Genomic DNA, 5,000 nt, shown 5'->3' with positions numbered 1-5,000 from the left:
AAAGCTTTGGTTTCCCGGAGGCTGCCCGCCGAGTCATCGGAGGAACTGCGGCGGATCGCTGGCTGGCATCGTTTATGGTTAGAACTAGGGCGGTATCTGATCGCCTTCGAACCTCTAACTTTCGTTCTTGATTAATGAAAACATACTTGGCAAATGCTTTCGCTTCTGTTCGTCTTGCGACGATCCAAGAATTTCACCTCTAACGTCGCAATACGAATGCCCCCGCCTGTCCCTATTAATCATTACCTCGGGTTCCGAAAACCAACAAAATAGAACCGAGGTCCTATTCCATTATTCCATGCACACAGTATTCAGGCGGGCTTGCCTGCTTTAAGCACTCTAATTTGTTCAAAGTAAACGTGCCGGCCCACCGAGACACTCAATAAAGAGCACCCTGGTAGGATTTCAACGGGGTCCGCCTCGGGACGCACGAGCACGCACGAGGCGGTCGCACGCCTTCGGCTCGCCCCACCGGCAGGACGTCCCACGATACATGCCAGTTAAACACCGACGGGCGGTGAACCAACAGCGTGGGACACAAATCCAACTACGAGCTTTTTAACCGCAACAACTTTAATATACGCTATTGGAGCTGGAATTACCGCGGCTGCTGGCACCAGACTTGCCCTCCAATAGATACTCGTTAAAGGATTTAAAGTGTACTCATTCCGATTACGGGGCCTCGGATGAGTCCCGTATCGTTATTTTTCGTCACTACCTCCCCGTGCCGGGAGTGGGTAATTTGCGCGCCTGCTGCCTTCCTTGGATGTGGTAGCCGTTTCTCAGGCTCCCTCTCCGGAATCGAACCCTGATTCCCCGTTACCCGTTACAACCATGGTAGGCGCAGAACCTACCATCGACAGTTGATAAGGCAGACATTTGAAAGATGCGTCGCCGGTACGAGGACCGTGCGATCAGCCCAAAGTTATTCAGAGTCACCAAGGCAAACGGACCGGACGAGCCGACCGATTGGTTTTGATCTAATAAAAGCGTCCCTTCCATCTCTGGTCGGGACTCTGTTTGCATGTATTAGCTCTAGAATTACCACAGTTATCCAAGTAACGTGGGTACGATCTAAGGAACCATAACTGATTTAATGAGCCATTCGCGGTTTCACCTTAATGCGGCTTGTACTGAGACATGCATGGCTTAATCTTTGAGACAAGCATATGACTACTGGCAGGATCAACCAGGGAGCTGCGTCAACTAGAGCTGAGCAGCCGGCCGCCCGGGAGTGTGTCCCGGGGGCCCGCGCGAACACGCAAGCGTCCGCTCAATCATTCTGCAAACAGGAGGAGGCTGAGCTCCCCTGCACAATACACCTCGAAACCCTCTCAGGTCCCGGCGGCGCGCAGCGCCGTCCCAAGTACTTGGTCGGGTTCGAGAGAGGCGCAATCGCCCGGAGTTAGGCGAGTAGACGCTTTCGGTGCGACCACCCGTGCTCCCAACTGAGCTTGCCGCTGCCGACAGAGGCCCGGGAGCGTGCTGTCGTGGCATTGCCGGCGGGAGACAACACGCGCCACCTACGGTGACCGGCAGCTCCAACGCCAGCGCCACAGAAGGACAAAAGCCCCACTTGGGTGCCGAAGCGAACTCTCCCAGCACAGCGCACGCGCCAACACATCCGCACAGCTGCGATACAAACCACCAGCGAGAACCGCTGGGGCGACCGAGCAGCAGACGGCGTCGCGGCGCCGAGCGCCGGGCGGCGGCGCATCCTCAACGCACACAGTCCTCAATCGGACCAGCACACTGAAGATGTCCACCGCGCTTCGCACCGGGCCCGCGAGGACCTACTTTGGCCGCACGGCGCCGCGCGCAGGGTGCGCCGGCGCGCAGCTGCGACGCCTGCCGCGTCCGTCGGCCGGCGCGCCTGCCACTGGCCGCCCCCACCAGCCGGCTGTAGCGCGTGCGCCCACGCACCGCGCGGCCAGCACGCCGGGAGGCGCCCCCTCACCGGCCGGGGACGGTCCCACCCAGCCACCGCCGCGTATCGCTTCACACCCAGATGCCGTTCAGTTTCGTCGGCATGGTGGGTATCGCTGGAACAACCGGTTCGTACCTCAACCTATCGTCGCCATCACCGATTCACCCCTAGCGAGAACAACCGCACCACAACAGGTTACCATTTGTTCATTTGCGTAACTTCACCAGAAAACGCAGGCGTCCATCGCCATTTGCAACTTCAACGATTATTGCATGCCTGTGTCAGGTGTCACGCCACACTACGTCTGCCCACATACACGCAACAAAATGTGCACGCCTAGACAATACGTGGAAGGTGGCCCCCGTACGTATGCGATGTCCATTGCTCGAACGACTGTCAACCGGCCTCTGTAGCATGTCGCAGATATGGAACGCGGTGCACCATGCCATCACGGTGTGTGAGGAGAGACGACTAGGTCCGAATACATCAACAGACAGCTCATGCTGATCGCCATCCACGGCGTCCGTTCCTCCCACACGTCTCTATGGCGTACCACACTGCAATCCAGCTCTCATAGGGAGACGACACGTAGCTGCGTGCACAATATTTGCACTGTATGGTCCGCCGTTTTTGGGCGCAGTCGTTGTACGGTCACACATGTGCCACGATGTATCATTCGGTACATAAGGACGAATGTGCAGTACAGATTGTGGTTTACGCGTACGACATTAGCGGACGGTTGACACAGGCCGCACCACAACGTAGCCTGAGTACGTCGCATGCGAAGGGCATTGAACATGCAAACTTCTCACCAACCAGCTTGCGAAGGCAGGGGGGCAAGGTGGGGACGTGGGGAGGGGCGGCATGTACGTCCTGCTGCCATCCACATTACAGTGTACAGCAGGAGCATGTGGAAAGTCAGCAAGACTTGCAAGGTGTTTAACATGAAGCGATACACAGGGGAGCGGGCAGTGCGAGTAGCGAACTATATTGCGAGGGTTGCGGGTGGGCAACACTACACTAATTGAACGAGTCGTATAACAATTACAGAGCAGGTTTAGGCGACAACATGGGTTACGTTAGGGGACAACGTGGGTTACGTTAGGGGACAACGTGGGTTACTTTAGGGGACAACGTGGGTTAGGTTAAGGCACAACGTGGGTTAGGTTAAGGCACAACGTGGGTTAGGTTAAGGCACAACGTGGGTTAGGTTAAGGCACAACGTGGGTTAGGTTAAGGCACAACGTGGGTTAGGTTAAGGCACAACGTGGGTTAGGTTAAGGCACAACGTGGGTTAGGTTAAGGCACAACGTGGGTTAGGTTAAGGCACAACGTGGGTTAGGTTAAGGCACAACATGGGTTAGGTTAAGGCACAACGTGGGTTAGGTTAAGGCACAACGTGGGTTAGGTTAAGGCACAACGTGGGTTAGGTTAAGGCACAACATGGGTTAGGTTAAGGCACAACATGGGTTAGGTTAAGGCACAACATGGGTTAGGTTAAGGCACAACATGGGTTAGGTTAAGGCACAACATGGGTTAGGTTAAGGCACAACATGGGTTAGGTTAAGGCACAACATGGGTTAGGTTAAGGCACAACGTGGGTTAGGTTAAGGCACAACGTGGGTTAGGTTAAGGCACAACGTGGGTTAGGTTAAGGCACAACATGGGTTAGGTTAAGGCACAACATGGGTTAGGTTAAGGCACAACATGGGTTAGGTTAAGGCACAACATGGGTTAGGTTAAGGCACAACATGGGTTAGGTTAAGGCACAACATGGGTTAGGTTAAGGTACAACATGGGTTAGGTTAAGGTACAACATGGGTTAGGTTAAGGTACAACATGGGTTAGGTTAAGGTACAACATGGGTTAGGTTAAGGTACAACATGGGTTAGGTTAAGGTACAACATGGGTTAGGTTAAGGTACAACATGGGTTAGGTTAAGGTACAACATGGGTTAGGTTAAGGTACAACATGGGTTAGGTTAAGGTACAACATGGGTTAGGTTAAGGTACAACATAGGTTAGGTTAAGGTACAACATAGGTTAGGTTAAGGTACAACATAGGTTAGGTTAAGGTACAACATAGGTTAGGTTAAGGTACAACATAGGTTAGGTTAAGGTACAACATAGGTTAGGTTAAGGTACAACATAGGTTAGGTTAAGGTACAACATAGGTTAGGTTAAGGTACAACATAGGTTAGGTTAAGGTACAACATAGGTTAGGTTAAGGTACAACATAGGTTAGGTTAGGTTAGGTTAGGTTACACGTTGTTGTAAGGAAAGGTGTAGGGGGGGGGGGGCGGGGGCGGCAGGTTCGTTGATAGTGATTATAGTAAGTGAATGCTTGTGACATGATCAGATTTGTCACGTCAGGATGCACCTTTGGCTTATTAGAGGCGGCGCTCCAATTCTATGCTTGTGTGAGACCTGTGTCTTTGACTCATGTCATTGTTTGTGCGCTGTGACAGGAGGTACTATTGTGATGTTGGGTGCACCGTTGTATAGGACATGTGTGGGTGTTGGTGCCTGGTCTGCGCAATGGTGGATGTCGAAAGGCTGGGATATTGTATTTTCCGCATGGACCTCCTGGTCTGGTTGTGATAGTGTGGATTGTGTAATGTGGCGGAGAAGATGCACTGGATGTTGTTCCATGCTGGTGCTTACATATTGTATGTGCGCCTGTTAGAAGCAGAGAGTGGTGCGTGATCAGAGTGTCTGGCTGACGTGTGGTTCCCATTGTGGGCAGACTCTTTCAGCATGTATACGGACAGTTGTGTATATTTGCTGTAGTTTGATGGCTCTGCATTGATTACTAATCAGCGCCGTGTGTACGGGTAATCTGGTTCCAGTCCAAAATGTTCCATCTGTGTACATTAGTGACAAAGACTCCCCCCATGCAGTGGGGCTCGGTCTGTTATAGCTCTTCCGCGTAATATATTTGCCCCACGTTTTTGCGACTGCGAGTGCGAGTGCAACGCGCATGGGGACCGACATGCTGATGGCTCGGTATCGGACGCCGTACAGTGAGCAACGCGATCGCGTCTCTCGCTCGTAAGTGGTACAGGTCGCGGCTC

General features: G+C 53.0%; 1 non-coding gene across 1 annotated transcript in view; it reads right to left on the bottom strand.

Moving 5' to 3' along the window:
• LOC124741489 overlaps nucleotides 1–1,196 on the bottom strand; it is a 1,909-nt gene extending 713 nt beyond the window's left edge. The window contains exon 1 of the ribosomal RNA XR_007009981.1: nucleotides 1–1,196. This exon is cut by the window's left edge and continues 713 nt beyond it. This is a non-coding gene — a ribosomal RNA (small subunit ribosomal RNA).
• Between the last annotated feature and the right edge of the window lie 3,804 nt (nucleotides 1,197–5,000).

The sequence above is a fragment of the Schistocerca piceifrons genome, unplaced genomic scaffold, assembly GCF_021461385.2.
Source record: "Schistocerca piceifrons isolate TAMUIC-IGC-003096 unplaced genomic scaffold, iqSchPice1.1 HiC_scaffold_196, whole genome shotgun sequence".
Taxonomy (NCBI): Eukaryota; Metazoa; Arthropoda; class Insecta; order Orthoptera; family Acrididae; genus Schistocerca; species Schistocerca piceifrons.
This window is presented reverse-complemented; position numbering and strand designations above follow the sequence as displayed.